Raw genomic sequence first — 18096 nt, 5'->3', positions numbered from 1 at the left:
GATCTGCTTCACCACGTCGGGGTGAAGCCTCCAGTCTGCATAAAGTGGATCGCCCCTGGATAACAGATCCGCCCCCCAATTCAGAACGCCTGGTACATGAGTCGCTCTGAGTGACAGCAGGTGCACACTGCTCCAGACCATCAGTCTGTGTGCCAGCGTGTGTAACTGGGGGGACCGTAGCCCCCCCTGTCTGTTGACATAAGCCACTACGGTGGTGTTGTCCGTCCTCACCAGAACGTGATGACCACTCAGCAGAGGGAGAAAGTGTCTTAGCGCCAGGTGAACGGCCAACAGCTCCAGACAGTTTATGTGGGTGGAGCGCATGTGAGGCTCCCACCTCCCATTCACTGTTCTGCCCTCGTGGGTGGCACCCCAGCCTGTCAGAGAAGCATCGGTGGTGATCACTTTTCTGGCTAGGATGGGTCCTATAGTGACCCCCTGAGTCAGAAAACCCAGACTCCTCCACTGGCGCAGCGCTAGTGAACAGTCTGGGGAAACCCTTATCAGGCGACGCCCATCGCGGTGTGGGTCCAGACCTAGAGAGGCTACCCAGCGCTGAAGACCCCTCATATATAGGCGCCCCAGTGGTATGGCCACCACAGAGGAGGCCATCATGCCCAGCAGCCTCTGGCATTGTTTGAGGGTAACCATGTTGCCCCTTCGAAACAGTGACAGAGTTCTCTGCATAATATCCACTCTCTCCCGGGATATAACCGCCTTGGCCAGGACAGAGTCCAGGTTGAGCCCTATGAAGGTGATGCGTTGACTGGGCGTCATCACGCTCTTTTCTGCATTTATCCGGAAACCCAGGCCTACCAGGTGCCGTATGACAGCCTCTGTATGGCACGCCACCTCCCAGCGGGAGGGAGCTGCCACTAGCCAATCGTCTATGTAAGTCGCCACTCGGATGCCCCCCTCCCTGAGCGGGGCTACTGCTGCCTCTGTGCATTTTACAAACACCCTTGGGCTCAGTGACAGACCGAATGGCAGAACCATAAACTCGTAGGCTATCCCCTGAAAAGCAAAACGCAGATATTTCCTGTGTGGGGGATATATTGGAATGTGGAAATAAGCATCCCTCAGGTCGATTGACGTAAACCAGTCGCCTGCATGCACGAAATGCAGCAGAGAAGCATGTGTCAACATCCTGAATTTGTATTTTCTTAGATAACGGTTTAGGGCACGGAGGTCCAGAATGGCTCTCATGCCCCTCCCCCTTTTCTTTGGGACTAGGAAATACCTTGAGTAAAAACCGCTTTGAGCTTCGTTGGAGGGGACCACTCTGATAGCTTTTTTCTCTGTCAGATTGGAAATTTCTTCCATGAGAATTTGGGCAGACTCGCCTCGAGCGTGAGAGTAGTTTATTTCCCTGAATTGTGGTGGAGCGATATTGAACTGAAGCCTGTAGCCCTTCTCTATCGTTCTCAACACCCATCTCGACTGAGTGCAGGCAGCCCAGCTCTCCCTGTGTAAAGAGAGGGGGCTGACCGGCCACTCTGGTGTGTTGGCGCCCTCGTGCGGCTGCGGTGCGCACCACACACCGTCCATGCGCTCCGACGCCTCCAAACTGTGGCTTGGAGGCGCATGGACCGCCTGCGTTGTCACGGCCGTGGGGATGTCGGGCCCCACGAGCTGTGTTATGGCAGACAAGTTCGACTTGTTTGTTAAAATATACTTTTTTGTATATATTTTTTTCACATTTGACAGCGCCCTCGGCAATCTGCCTGGATGCGCGTGTGGGGACATTTTTATTACAGAGTGCATGAAAGTGCTTATGTGACAACGCTGAAAACACTGTTTTCGTGTCACTTGCGCGGGCACCGGAGCATGAAAGTCCGCCCGATTTGGCACTCTGTCTGGAACACATCCCGTTGAACTTGCCCTGGAACGAGGCCGGGAGGAGGTGGAGCGGCCCGTGAAGGGGGGGAACTGGGCTCGCTCTCCTCCGGAGGGGAGGCCATCAGGCCGGCCGCTTCTTCTTCCTGCCAGCCGCGGTAGCTGGAGGAGGTGGCGGTGCCGTGTGAGGTCTGGCCTGAGGAGACTGCTTCCTGGACCACGGGTTCTTGGGACCTCTGGGGGCCTGGGAGGCTGCCGGCGCTTTAGGTACTTTGGGGATCCTGAAAGCGGGGGCCGGGTGAGAGGCAGCCTGCGCGTACGTCTGGCGCGGCGACGGAGGGACAGCGGGATGAGCCCTCCTTGGCAGGCAAAGCTTCAGCGCCTCATCCTCCCTCTTTTTGTCCTCACATCTCTTCTGCATGGAGGTGACGGCTGCACCGAAGAGACCTTGAGGGACGATCGGAGTGTCGAGGAGTTCCTCCTTCTCCTTGGTCGTCAGGTTCGTGAGCCCGAGCCAGCGTGCCCTCTCCTGGAGGACCATTAAGCCCATGGCTCTCCCCGTAGCTTGTATGGCCACTTTATGGAGACGCAAGGCGTGGTCCGTTATAACGCAGATTTCTTCCCACAAGGAGGTATCTGGTTTGGCAGTCATGTCCTCTTCTAGCTCAGCCTGGTAAGCCATTAGCATGGAAGAGGCATTAAGGGCTCTCGCTGACAGAGCCGCAGCCTTGTAGCACTTGTCAGTGAGGCTAGACTGGAAGCGGTCCGTCTTGGCGGGGAGAGAGGGAGCCGAGGAGGACATGGAGGCTTTTGGGTGGAGGTGGGTCGCTACCAGCGGCTCTATGGGTGGCATCTGGCGGACACCGTGGGTCTCCATCCCCTCACAGTCCAGCAGGGAGCTGCCCCCGATGGGGTGTCTCTCGCTGTATGGCCTCTCTTTCCAGGTCACGGCTATCTCGTCGAGTAGCTCCGGGAAAATAGGCAACACTTGCTTCCCTGACTTCTTAGCTTTAGGCAATTTCTTGCCGTCAAACCGAGATTTTACAACCTCCGCTTGAGTGACGGGCCACGGGATGCTGAGCCGGTTAGCGGCGCGCTTGCACATGTCCTGCATGTCGAGGTCAATGGGAGACGACTGCGAGGGCTGGGCGCCCGCCTCCGCGACGGAGAGCTTTGCAGCTCCGCGGTCGCTAGAAAGGAAGGTGGATCCCTCCTCCTCTTCGTCGTCAGATAACAGGAGCTCAGAGTCGGCCGACTCATCCCCGTCATCCTCCGCATCTCCTCCAAGGATTGTGCGAGCGGCAGCGTAGCCCACGCATCCCCCGTCTATCTCCTGAGTCGGGAAAATGGTGTCCAGCAGCTGGGGATCTGCGTCTGCCCAGCTCGGACCGGGTGTAGCGGTCAAGCTCTCGGACATGTCCGCGTCCACATGCGGCACAGCTGCTTCACACATTACCGGGTCTTCCCCCGACAAATTAGCAAGGCGGGCTAGTCGGCGGCGGAGCAGTTTGCGTGGGAAAGCAGCGCAGTGGATACACTCATCGCTGGAGCTTAAGGCAGCCTGAGCGTGGGGTAAGCCCAGACATGCCGCACACATAGGGTGAGTGTCCCAGCCAGAAATTCTATTACCGCAGGGGCATAGTTTCAGGCTTTTCTCCGCTTCACCGGGGCTGATAGCAGTAGCCATGGCTAGCTAGCGTGCTATTACCGCTTGCCGGTTTATCTAACGGCTTATGCAGCCACCAGGCGAGAGGGAGGAAAATATTGCTATTTCTTTTTCTCTGCTAGCGGAGGAGCAGAAAGTATTTCTACTTCTGGAGGTATTGCTACCTGTTGGAAAGGGTATTGCTACCTGTTGGGAAGGTATTGCTACCTGTTTGAGTAAGGTATCGCTACCTGTTTGAAAAAGGGGTATTGCTACCTTTTGTCAGAAAAATATTGCTATTTTTCACGTTAGTAGATAACCGTACAGCTGGCAACGAGGCGCCCGTGACCTGAGTTGTGCACTCTAGTCTGTGGACAGTTTAGCCTAGCAACCAATATACAGTCGTCTACAGGCTTCTGTGAGAAGCGAGAAGAGGTTTTTGAATGACGACTCTCGCTATGTCAGCCTATTATATAGGGGGAGGGTCCCTGCTCCCCCTGACATAGGCGTCATCAATGCCAGCCAATAGGGGGCTGGCGTAGTGTTATTGTGCTTCTGATGAGGTCACGCAGGAGGCGTTCCCATAGTGAGACACGAAACGAATGCTATGAAAGAGAACTTTTGTTATGATTTGGCATTATAAATAAAATTGAATTGAATTGAATTGCTAACTTTAACACAGAGGGGAAAAAAATCAATGATGCTTTCACACTACACTAAAATACAAGTGTCTACTGTATATGCAGCAAGCTATGATGTACTGCAAAGCCACGGAACCACTCTTTAACAGATAATACACTGTCGGTATCTGTAGTCTGCCGTTGCACACAAGGCAACGTCTGAACTTCAGGCTTTTTTTTTCTCTCTTTGAGACAAAAGACACAATTTGTGTGGCTGAGGAGGTGCAAAAACACAGACATCTCCTAAATCACAAAATACCTCTTGTGTGTGTTGAGTTAAACCTCTACCGCTTTGCTCGGCAATGTCACAATGTCTGTAATGTGCTAGATCGATCATTCTTACCTATTATGTTTACACGTCAGTGAATAACCCTCGCCTATATGTAGCCATCCCAAAGCAGCAAGAAAAACATGAGCATCTCCAAAGTAGGAAAGCAGCAGTAATGTCACATCACCAGCCAAACGCAACAATGTGACATTTTTATTTCACTGTTGGTAAAAGTCCAAACCCTGCGTATCACACTTAACTTGTTCCACTAATCAGTAAAATTAAACATGTTGACTGTGGCTTTATTTGAGTTTGAGACATTAGCATTATGATCACCTCCTCTCCCACAGTAAGCCGAGCTGCGACACTGAGAGCTCCGTTTAAATGCATCACTTAGCGCATAACACCAAATCCCCTCGTGTGTAAAGCCAGAGCGTACAGGTGGTGCAGCGTGAGAGTGCATACCATATAGCCTACAGCTATGTTTTTAACTAGCTGCTGACTGTCACAATGGAACCGGACCCAAATGCAGACAAGGACACAGGGTACGGTACTAAACAAATATTTGATAACAAAAACAAAAGGGAAGCAATTACAGGGGGAAAGTACAACACGAATCGACGAGAAGTTACCACGTAAATGAGTCGGTCCAGGCCGTGTGTCACCTCTGGCTTTTTATACAAAGGGAGGTGATCAGCAGAACAGGATACAGCTGGGGTGGAACCACGCCTACCAGCTCCGGACCAACAAAACACACAGGGGAGACACATGCAGGGAAAAACAGACAGAGGGAGACAAACTCACACAAAAGGAAGAGAGAAGAGACCGACAGAACCTGGATCCTGACACTGACAGTGTTAAACTTTTTGAATATTTTACGGTGCTCTCCGGCTCAGCCGGAAACGGAGCGCTCTGAGCCTCCAGGTGCTGCTCCAATACACACCTGGTTATTGGGCCTATGTTACCAGGTCCTGCACGCAGAGATAGGAAGCATTTTTGGTTTAATTGAGATGGAAACTAATCTCAGGCAATTCATTCATATTAAGTCTTCAGAAGCGATAGCTGGTTGTGGACTCTGGCGTAGATTAACGCACAGGATAGCCTTTTGTGTCCAGGGGGCAGGATTTAAAATCTGTATGTAAATGTGGGGAGCAGCTTTGTGCAATTTGGAAGTGTCCCATTTCTGATGATGTGATATGTCTTTTATATAACGAGTCCATATTTTCTGTCTGACGCCACAAATCAGAAACTTGCGTCTGTCATTAAAGCTTTCGAAACAGGTGTGATCTGTCAAAAGCCATTGACCACTCACCAGCACGTGCAAAATGTCATCATCCAAAATGGCGTCTGATAAGCAGATTTACGTCTCCCAGCTCAAAAGCGGGTACGGCACTTTACAATAAACACAGAAAAGCATAGAGACGTGCAAAGTTAAAGACAGACAGGTGAATGCAGAACAGCTCAGAATCGAGAAAAATTGATCAAAGGATTTACTACAGTGGCTGTGCTCTGGGCTAGCTAATTGATAGCTTCTCGCTAAAGTCATTCACCCGTAAGCCCCGTTTATGGAACCCCCGGAAAGGGTCCGATGTTCCCCGGTCACATACAAAGCAGGGAACATAGGTACACTCCTTTTATTAGAAGACTCCTTTTATTACTTGAATTGTAAATGTTGAATAGTGAATGAATAGCATAATAAAATGCATTGGACTCTGATGATTAGTAACTGTGTTGCAAAAAATACGGTGTATTGGTGTGCAAAGGCCTTTACTCTCAATAATTTTAACGAAGGAGTGTATTTATTTGGGTGGTAAATGAGACAAAAAACTTTCCAAAATTGGAAACGTTAATCACAAGTTCGAGAACAGAAGTTATTGAGTATTAATTAGCAGTTTCAGAGCATGGATTTGTTTTTTGTTTTGTTTTTCTGGGCTTTGTGCCCTATAGTTCAACCCCTGAGCACCCTGCTTTTTACACGTGTGTGTCTGCACAGTACCAGCAGACCCAGTCAGTGTAATCCTGTCAGTTTCCTGACTTCTCCTGCTGGTTTCGGCTCCAGTCCAGTGGGCCCCAGGCCAGGGAGGGGTAGCAAGGACATTTCTGGGAGAGTCTAAGTATCTGCTCTCATCTGAGGTCGAGGAATGTGGTGAATGTTGTCATTAGTGGACAGCAGGACAGTGGATTACACTTATACTCAATAGTTAGAATATGTGAAATACACAGGTAAATACTTATTTTTTTAAAAGTCATACATAGCTAAGAAAAGGAATTTCATAGCTGGGCCAAAAGCTGCCAAAAATGATGAAACCTTGTTTCCCGAAATAAAGGCTTCAGTCGCATGTAGGCAGCATGTGTTGTCAGTTTTATTCCTGCCAAGTGCAGATTGATTAAGTTTGCTCCAGTAACAGCTTGTCACTGGAGTTCAATCTTGGATGCAACTTTAAATGTAACGTTAGTCTTTTTAGAATAACTTTCATATGAAACTGCTGCCAGCAGTAGCCTATCACAGGCATTTTACAGTGGCTCTGCTGCCTCAAGTCCACTGCAGACTCCAGGTCTGTGAGCCAACAGGAAGACGTTATTAATATTTAGCCTTTCTGAGGCTATTGAATGGGTAATGTATTGTATTCTATGAAAAAAGTAGCCCCCTCTGTCACTTCCGCCTGGCACCTGACCTGGGTCCTGTGGGTCCCACCAACCCCATACTTACTGCCAAAGGTAAGAACAGAGGTGCCTTTCACAGGATTGTACGTGTTGTAAATGTTTACCCTGTGTCACGGTTGAATGCACAAGTGAAATAAAGAGGAGTAAAAGTGTGGTCATACATTGATGCCATCAATCTCAGATGGCCTTGGGTTTGTTCGTGGTAGACAAAGACCTTAAAGGACAAATACATCCAAACCCTCATTCTGTTTTCAACGCACAATAACCAGTAGACAGAAATAATTCCCAATGAGCACATTCCCAACCCAACACCTGCAGAGCCTAAAAGACAGGCACACGGTTTTGGAATTTGACACCTATCTTAGAAATGCATAACTCCTCAACCAGCTCCATAGCCATTCTTAGACTGCATGTTTAATGTGCTGGCTTCTTCTCCAAGACAAGTAAATAATGTTCATAGCTGAATATCAAAACTGTCCTCCTCTTGGTTAATCTGGGGAAAAAAATGTTAGTGTGGAGAGAGAAGTACCGGTGATGAAGGAAATGAAAGCAAAATCAAACTGTTTTGCTGCGAGGCATGTGGCTGTCTTTTGGGAATCCACACTTTGGGAACCATCAGGCCAGGAGAGGCTTCACATTGATTTTACAATCAACAAGCTGCACTTCAACTCCTTTGGCAGGGAAGGATTGGCCCATTGGTTGGAAAATTGATGGTGTTGGACACATGAAAACATATACACTCACACAAACAAACACACACACACACACACACACACAAAGCACTTCCTCACATTCTATGTGTGTAAAGTTAAAGAAAATTGGTCCATTAGCTCCAGAATTGATAGCATCACAGAAAATCACACACCACACGCACACACACACACACACACACACACACACACACACACACACACACACACCTATAGTAGTGTACAGGGCCACCTTTAAGTGAGGGTGTGTTAGACACACGCTGGTCTGTGAAAAAGGGTCATTTAAAGATCCATCGCCATCTGTTTTGGTCCCAGCATGCCACTTTCCCCTCTGTGGGGTTCTTTGATTTAGTGACAGAAGGGTACCACTGCCTCCCCCCTTCCGACTGTGCGACAAGACATCCAGTCTGAGCTGGTTATACAAAGCAAACACTGCCGGGCATCCATTGTATAATCATAGGTATGACAACATGTGTGGGCCTGTCGTTGGTCATCACAAGCATCAGGGGTCCCATTTAAACACTGATCAGGGAACCTGTTTGTTGTGGCTCTTGCAGATATCACAAAACCTAGAGCGAAACAAAATTGACTATGAAGTATGGGGGAGGAGGTGGATGCTGTTTTTCTGCATTATGCAACACAAGGAAATATTGTAACGACATTTTTAATGTAGGTTTTTTCGGCACTGCAAAGCCAGAGACAGTTATCCATGCTTTTATCTTTTATTGTAATTTCAGTCATTGCTGTTTGAGCTAGAGTTATGTTGTGTTCTTACTCACTCACTCACTCACTCACTCACTCATCTTCAACCGCTTTTCCGGGGTCGTGTCGCGGGGGCAGCAGCTCTAGCAGGGGACCCCAAACTTCCCTTTCCCGGGCCACATTAACCAGCTCTAACTGGGGGATCCCGAGGCGTTCCCAGGCCAGTGTGGAGATCTAATCTCTCCACCTAGTCCTGGGTCTTCCCCGAGGCCTCCTCCCAGCTGGACGTGCCTGGAACACCTCCCTAGGGAGGCGCCCAGGGGGCATCCTTACTAGATGCCCGAAACCACTTCAACTGGCTCCTTTCAACGCAAAGGAGCAGCGGCTCTACTCCGAGTTCCTCACGGATGGCTGAACTTCTCACCCTCTCTCTAAGGGAGACTCCAGCCACCCTCCTGAGAAAACCCATTTCGGCCGCTTGTACCTGCGACCTCGTTCTTACTCAATGAAAGCCAAACTACTTCTTACTGTTAACTATTTCTGGTTGGCCAAGGGGTCACTCTGCGGTCAGAAATCGCAGTCATCTTGGCTTTGAGCCAAGCTGTTGCTGCAACCACCAAGGCAGAAAGAGCCCCACCCGCTCAAAGAATTTATACAGTAATAAAGTCCATTGAGTTCAGAATGTTGCTGAAGCAGTCCCTGGTTCAGGCTTTGGAATGTCAATCACTCCCAGACAGGCCCTCATTCGTTCACAAGTTGAATCCTCTACCCCCTGGTCACATGGTTCCTCCAACAAACCACCAGCTCCTGTAGAAAGAACACTCCCTACTGTAGCTTCTACTTCCTGGGGGGCTGACCCCTCTCATATACCGCACCTAGTTTTAACCAAGCCCCAACCACAGCGACTTCCTGTTTGATGCAATAAGGAAGTGCCCAAAACTGCAGTTCTCTGAGTGTCCACTAGGAGTAGTTTGCACAATAGAGCAGTTTCTCAATGACCCCCATGTTAAACAGGCTGTTTCCACAGAATAATTACACCTATTGAGGACTTGTTTACAAAAAAACATTCTAGTCTGTAGGATTAACTCATATCTCCATGACAACACCCCTGGCTGTCACTTCTCCTCTGAGGCTAGTTGTCAGGATTAGCATGCTAACTCCGTCATCTCGATCTGGACTGTGGTCATTTGTGTGGTGGTGTTACTATAAGTGACAAGATGGTTTGCTCTTCCATCAACTGTACAATCAGATGGTTTAGGAACACACAGTGTTAACGTTAGCTCTGTTATGCTAATTAAATAGCTGCACTTGCACCATGACTTGCAGGACAGCCTGCTATCTATGACAGCTACACTAGATGCTAACCTGGCGCACCGGGAGGATTCAGTCCATGAGGGTCTGTGTTTTTCTGTCTATTAGCATCAGTTTAAATCATAGATCATAAATGCTGCCTGCACTTGACTCCCGGAGCGGGTGTAATCTCCGCTAGAGACACGGGAATGCCTGCACTCGACTCGACGAGCCAGTGTAGTCTCCACTAGAGACACGGGACCCCCACTCCTGTTTATCTAGTAATGTGTTCTGTTAGCCTAGCTCCTGGGCGGTTGAGCTAATGTGGCTAATTCTGTAACAGTCACCCAGATGGACGTTTAAGAGGAAGTGAGGAGGAGTCAAAATTTGACAAGGGGCCCCGGCAGAGAGGCTACGTATATTTTTTATAGTCTATGGTTTTAACCTGGAGCTTATCTGCAACATCCTTAAATTATGTCGTCTATGTTAAATTGATAATAATGCGAAAGTATGCTAAATCATTTTTTATTTAACTTCTATTTACACGGTGAGTAATAACAAAACTTCAGTTATATTGTGACAAAAATAAACACTTGTTTAAAATGTTTAAAAATCTTTCTTTACAGCACTTGACCCACAATGAATAATAAATAATAACAAAAAGCTAAATCCTTGTCAGACAATAGTGGATGGGTTGCAAGATTTTTTTTTTAGCAAATGATCTTGCCTCTTTTGCTCTCCATAGAGTCTGTTTAACTGCATGCAACCAAAGCATGCTCAAACGTGATTGGTAAACCAGGCTGCTTCCGCTTCAACAAATTCTACATTCACAAAAACAGCCAGATGAAGAGTTATTTTCCTTTCTCTGTATATGTGAATGAGCCTGACTGTGCATTCACACCAAAAGCGTTGGAGGCGATTAAATCGCAGGGAACACGAGTATCGCGTCGCTTGCTCATATTTGTTACATTTTTGATCATCGCTTCATTCACGTCTATCGCAGGTAGCAGCGGAGGCGGCTAGCTAACTGAAGCTAACCCACGGTTCAGCCTACTCTGCTGTTAAATACTAAATGTGCTAACAGAGATCTGAATGCTTTTAAAAGAACAGAAATGAGCTCTCAGAGGAAGTGTGTGGCTCTTTAGAGAGACGATGTGTTGTAGTGAGATCAGGCCGTCAGTGATTTCACTCTGCACTGACGGCTTTCTTCTTCTTCTTCTTCTGGATTTCTGGCAGACTAGATGCCTAAAGGCAGGTCGCTGCCATCGACAGTTCATAGTTATATCCATTATATTATATCCATAAGAACAGTCTGGTTTCCCCTGAGGACTGCAACAATGGCAGCTTTAGTGAGCCCGGTGAGCCCCTGGATGTTTGAACTTCAATGACGCTTACCGCAATCTCAACGCTGATTGGCTGTTGCGCCACGCAATGTTGCTTGAAAAGTTAAAATTTTTCAACTTCATGCGTCATATGCGATGAGCAGATTGTACGCGATGGTCGCTTCATCGCATCGCTCTTATCACTCGGAACGCCTTGCCCGAAGCGACATTGCGTCATTAACATTGATTTTGAATGGCAGCTTGATGCTTTCATTGCCTCCATCGCTTTCGGTGTGAATGCACGGTGAGACCAGGTGGCTGGAAGATGTGGTTGAAGAAAACGCCAGTGGGCCCCCACAGATGTAGAAGATCAGGGTCATTTTATACACGGAGGTCAAACTTTTCTGGCTTCATGCTCCACTGAGCAGCTTTCATAGAATGCCTCCAACACTTTATCAAGTTCCCTTTATCCACCCATGCTCTAGCTTCAAGCAGAGATGAGAAGGGGGCTACAGAGGCCTGGTAGGCTCCATTCTTTCTCCACACCCCCAGATTGTACACCCGCAGAATCTACAATGTACGTGTGGGCACACACATTGTGTACAAAATGACTTGCCCTACCAGCAGAACCTCAGGGGACACAACCTAGCTCTCATAACTTAATAATAAATGGCCCCGTTCACTTCTTCCCCTCAGTATCACCCTTCAAGTTCCTTCTTATATTAATAATAATTCTTATTTAACCATGGCATGGCTTCACTGAGAATGAATATCTCTTAGGGGCCGTCCATACGAACGCAGGTATTTTTGAAACTGTCTCGGATTCTGCAAGGTTTGGCCTTTCATCCCCACATAACTACAGTTGTGGGCTCCGGAAACCGGAGTTTTTTATAACCTGAGTCCAGGATGAACTTTTTCGAAAAGTCCGGTTTCAGCAGTCATGTGTGGACAGGAAAACCGCAATTTCTTGTCGACATTGTTTCACGTCACACTGTGCAACGGTAAACAGTAAGTTGGATCAATGGAGACGTCTGGAGCACTCTAGACGTGACCAGCTGATGGAGATGGATTTTGCGGTTTCATGTGGACGGAGATATTTTTTATCACACAATACCTGCGTCCGTGTGGACTAGGCCAAGCGAAAACCTCAGGGCCTGAAAAGTGAAGCCAATGCAGAACTGCCTTGAAGCTGCATTCTTTCTAATGTCCAGTAGGGTCGACTCTACTGGTTCAAGTCAATGGGACCCTACTTCTAAAAAAATATACCTGTATTTTTTTTTATTGAATCCTCCAGCCCTCTTTTACCTTACCTAAGTGTATTTTACCTTGTGTTTGTCACTTCTCTTTACTTCACTGGGAATCCCTTTGTAACAGTTGTGTCGAAAGGTTCAGTACTAATAAAGTCTGTTATTTTTCCTATTAGTATCATTCTTTTGTGTTGTATTTTACCCCGGGACCTACACTGTGATCATATACCGTGCTTTTAACAACCTGTAAACAAACATACAGTATCAAACGAATCGTAAGTGAACATGCAGCCAGGACACTTCCTCCTTGATATTATGGCATAAGGTCCCTGTCCGTTTGAAAAACCATCATTACAGTCCCCATGAACAGTTTGCCTCAAGGTGTTTTGGTCACATTGTATTGTATTGAGCAGGCACAAACATGTGGCCTGTAGCAACCCAGGGACCATGTCACCATCTCCTCAAGTCAACGGATGGACAAGGACTGTCGGACATAAGAGTGAAACAAAGACAGGGAAGCAAGATTCAGTGTTGGTGAATTTGTGTACAAAGGGGTGGGTCAGCTTTTTGAGGTGGGGTTGTATGAAGTACTTATCCATATCCGTCAGTGCGTTTACGTGCATATCAGTAACTCGAAAATGGTCTTTCCCTGGTTAAGGGAATAATGAGATTATTGAAGTTACCCTTGTTTACATGAAAGGGGGTTGAATGGGAAAATGACGGAGTAACTCGACCTCCGGTACAGTAGGTGGCGCTTTTCCAACATACAGCCGGTCAGAATACGGCTTTATTTTCCTGTCCACCTTTGACAAAATCAGAAGCGTGGGGAAACGGCAGAGTTTCCAGAGTTACTTGCCATGGCGAAGTCCTCCCTCCGTTTAAAGGTAACACTTTCTGCGTCGTTGCTTCCTGGTTTATTCTATTGCCGGGTCAAAAGCTACTGCCGCAGAGTGGGATGGGGGGGGGGGGGGGTTATAACCCACAGAGCATGAGCAGACGAGAAACCTGATAGTAATCCAGGAAGGCTGTTTACATGCACGAAAAAATGGGGTACTGAATGAGTTCTCTAGGTCTGTTAACTGGGATATGAGAACTCCGATTTTACCCAGGCTATGGTGTTTACATAGTGTTTGAGAAAACGAACTATTTCCTTAATCTAAATATAAAGGGTTTTTAAACTGCAATGTAAATGCACTGAGTGTATTACATACAGTGCTGGTCGGCACACCCCCAGTTTGGGGAAGCAGGCAGGAGTACCAACACAGAAGCTATGCAATGTGCTGCTGTAGACAGAGTCAGCAGCCAGACGTATTTAACCACCACATTATTTTCACCATTTTACCTCCTTATAGATAAGCATCCTGTACAGCCCCACTTCAAAAAATCCAAACTATCCCTTTAAGTGTGTGAGAAGTTGTTCCCACCCAGAATAAACTGTTCTCCTTCTTGTACAAACATATATTAAAATATGTTTTGGGTTGGTGCTTTAGGAAAAAAAACTTTCTAGATCACCCTCAGGAAATAAAAAAAAAAAAACACATACATTTCTTATTTTTGTGAAAAGGAATTTCAAATAATCCTCCACTGCACGAGATTGCTTTTCATATTCAATGAGACCAGTCAACCATTGTGGTAGTTTGCCAAAAACCAACGGTTACAGCGGTGCCACACCCCCTGCTGAAGGTTCTAAAGCAACTCCAGGAAGGTTTCCCAGGATACAAAGTTCATTTCTTCGATCATGCGACTTGCAGCGGCATGTTTGTTGAAATGATGGAACGTGCTGATTGCTGTGTCTGCTGCAGTAGCTTCACCCATGACTCGTTTTGGGAGATGTTTTACAGTTGAAGATTTGATTATGGAAATGTTTTAAGGCAAAATAAGAAAATCTCAAAGTTGTTGCTGTAAGAATATAAAAAATATAAAGAGAAAATGAAGGATGAAATATTATTGGAAAAAGTGGTAACACTGTTTGACAAAGGTCTAACTCTCACTAAGCTAACAGAATTAGATCATGCACTTGCATTTCTAGGCCTCCAGAGGGCAAATACATCCGTCTGGATTGTATGCATGTCCATTCAATTCAATTCAATTCAATTCAATTTTATTTATAGTGTCAAATCATAACAAAAGTTATCTCAGGACACTTTACAGAGTAGGTAAAGACCACACTCAATGAATTATATTCACCAGTTCTTATTAACCCATTCTCTGACAGCTTGTGTGCATGACATCATTGTTTTGTAGTGGATTCTATTATACGTAACCAGAGCCTGAAGTTAACCTTTGTGGCCACCAGCCATTGTGGCAGGTGGAGTATTTTACTGGCCAAATTTGTTTTGTGCCTAAAATAAAGGTGAATAACTCAGAAAATGCATAACTATGGTTCTTGAACTTGTACAGAAAACACTTTAAAGTGCTGTTGAGTTATTAACCAACTTAATCTCATTAATGACTTGACCTACATAATGACTTCCAGCTGTGTCTGAGCTGGTGTGTCAGCATTTAGAATAGAAAATAACATAAATAGAAAACAGACAATCATCTCAGTGTCTCATTTATTTAGACATTATTTCGAATATTTTGACTGAATAACATTCAAATTAACAACAACAATAACAATCATAATAATGAACAGAAACCAATCTGATTGAAAAGTCAGACACTGATTGAAAAACCCTTTCACAGAGCACAGAGCACAGACTGAGGCTCTGAGTCCTCAAAAGAGGAGGAGGAGCAGACACTGCTTCCTCCACTTGCCATACATACGGCGATCCCGACATGCATCTACTCTGTTGTAGCGTTGTACACAAGCCGGTCGCGAACCTTGCCTTCCCTTTCCACCCTGGATCAAAACGTCTTCTTTTTTTTTAATCGTCCTCCTCATCCTCTTTTTGTTATATATATGCCGCCACATTTTTTATTTTTCTTCTTCTTCTTCTCATTTTTTATTTTGAAAGAAGACGGCGGGGCTTGCTTAGCAATAACAGGCTACCTGAGTGGTCAACAACACTCAACACTTGCTCAGTGTTGTGTTGTCTTATTGGCTACACGCCAACGCAGCAGGTAGATTGACAGTTTCACTTACCGATCACAAAAGTTACCCACATTTGGCGTGTGGGCGGGTGCCAATTTCATGCATTGTATATAACTGTATAAGGGTTGACAGCAAAATGGACCTTTAAGTTAATAGTAAGTGTTGTAAAATAGGCAAGGGAAAAACTAAATTCTTTGACACAATACTGGGAACGTGTGAAACATACCAGACCATCGGGAACACTGAAGGAATTCAGGAAAGCGGAAGATGAGAGATGAGGAAAAAGGGAAAGGGATTGATGGAGAAAAGGGGGAAGCAGAGGAAGGGACAGCAATGGAAAGGAGTACGGTACAGTTGGAAGAATGACAGGATGGGAGCGTCGTTCCGTCCGTTTTGTCCATTCTATCCGTTCTATCCAAGGGGTGAAAGTGGAAAAAAGTCAGAGTTCAAGCGCTAGGAATGGAAGGTCATACTTTCATGTTGACAAAAGTGTGTGCCTCCAAGGAGAAGCAGAGTCAGATAGGGGGTTAGGAACACTGGGGTTTTGAGTTGGAGGAAAGGGGAAATTTGTCTGTGAGTGTTTAGCACTTCCACTATACTCTGACAGCTTTGAAGCCTGTCGAGCAAGTAACCCCAAGAAGAAGGTGCTAGTCTTGGATGTAGACATGGGACAATCTGTCATAGCACCTCTGACTACACATAGCTGGTAGATTGAGCTGTAAAAGTAAAACAGCAACCTGTGGAACCAGTTTCTATTAAAAGGAATGTTTTTTTGAAAATACGCTTATTTGCTTTCTTGTAAGAGTTAAGTTATTTTCAGACGGTAGGCTCCGCTTGCTCTCAGTGCATTTCTCATGTGAATAGAGAGGCCAGTACAAGCTAAATTAGCATGGCCCTAACTATATAGCCTAGCATAGCATAGCATTACTTCATAAATCCAGTCTTTAGCCCTGTGTTTATGTCCTAATAACCGTTATAGTCAAATTCAAGGAACTCACAAACAGCAGGGATCAGTCTCTCCATTGGTTGCACTTCTCGTGGCGTAGGAAGAAGTTGACCAAGATTCAACGTGTGGGCGTGGGATTGTGCCCGCTTGTTGCACGGCCTGTCAGGTTTCCTACACCTCCCTAAATGCCTGCTCATTGATAATGAATTACTAAATTAAAGAGAAGATTGATGCCACTCTCATATCTGTGAGAGATCTGGTCTGAAGGTAGGCAGCTATTTTACTTTTGGAGTCAGTCTGGCTAGCTGTTTAGCCCTTTTTCTATACTTTGTGTTCGGCAACACATTCTCACTCCCAATTCTTTACATACGGCTGCTTGCGAAGGGCCCCTTGGGGTCCCTTTTTTACATACTGGGTACCCCTTTAGCATCATTTTTCAACGTGAAAAGTTGGCATTGCAAATTCTCACAAAACTACTTGGTTAGCTTTAGGAAAAGATTGTGGTTTGGGTTTGTTACATAACTTAAGTCATGTACATAACTAACCCTAACCCAAGAACATCTATGTTGATTTTCAGACGGGACACAAATAGTGTGGGAAAAGTTTGTGTTTAAAACTTCCTGCCTCTATGAGGACTTAGTTGCTCTTTATACTACGTCGTCTGACTTCCTCCTTAGAGGCAGCAATGCAAGTGCAGAACTGACACTAAAGGGCTACCCAGTGCATTAAAAAGTGACACCAAGGGGTCTTGCCCAAGCAGCCGTATGTGACGAGTTCGTATTGAGAATGGGTTGGTCCAGGCAGTCAATGACTTCTCATGAACAGGTTTGTATAATATGGCATGAAAAGTTCTTACCAATATATAATATAACTTATGAAATGGTGAACGGAAGCCGACTGCAAGATACGGCGGACTGGAAGTGGACAGCGGCAGTTGTTTTTGGTGTCCATTAGGTTTAGGCACCAAAACTACCATTATGTGACCGGTTTTAGCCTAGACAAGGTGCCAGTTAAGGTTAGGCATAAAAACCACTTGGTTAGGATTAGAAAAAAGTGCATGGTTTGAATGAACGTCAATGGGAAAACAAACCCTGCTCATCCGGGTGAAAGTCTTGTGTCCTGGGACCAAAACCCAACCTGCCTCCTTAAGCGGAGATTTGCCATCTTATACTAAGTCTCCTGCTTTTAATAATGGGAATACACATAATATTAATATGTGGAAAATACACAAATTACTGCGCATTTTGTTATATGTTCGAAAATACATGATCAGCTTGAGGCAGTAGCTTCATATTTACGGTGCAAACATGAAAATAATTTCAATCTCATTTGTCGCTCAGTAAGAAAACATGTATTTCCCACAAGGTGCAACTGCTCCTTTAAGAAAGTAGCAATGTATCATTACAAAACTGGTTAAAGTCACTTCAGTGAACCCTGAACTAACAACATAGTCTGAAAATAGATGCTTAAGTGAACGTGGTTTGGAGCTGAGGAGAACTGTGGACTCTGCCAACATATTTCTATTCTGTTCTGAGGTGTGTCTTTCCTCTGTGTGCAGTTGCAGAAAGCCTAATCTCAGTATAAGGGTGCAAATATTTCGTATTGATCTTAGATGAGATGGCTGACCAAACCTTCACCATATCAGGCAGAATCCAATACAACTCAGGTGTGGGCTTGAATGCTTTCCATAGTCTATAGTGATCAAATAGATTCTTGTCACAGTTTGCATGCAGTGAATTTTCTGCAAAGAAA

The sequence above is a fragment of the Echiichthys vipera genome (assembly GCF_963691815.1).
Source record: "Echiichthys vipera genome assembly, chromosome: 10".
NCBI lineage: Eukaryota > Metazoa > Chordata > Actinopteri > Perciformes > Trachinidae > Echiichthys > Echiichthys vipera.
Note: the sequence above shows the minus strand (reverse complement) of the source record.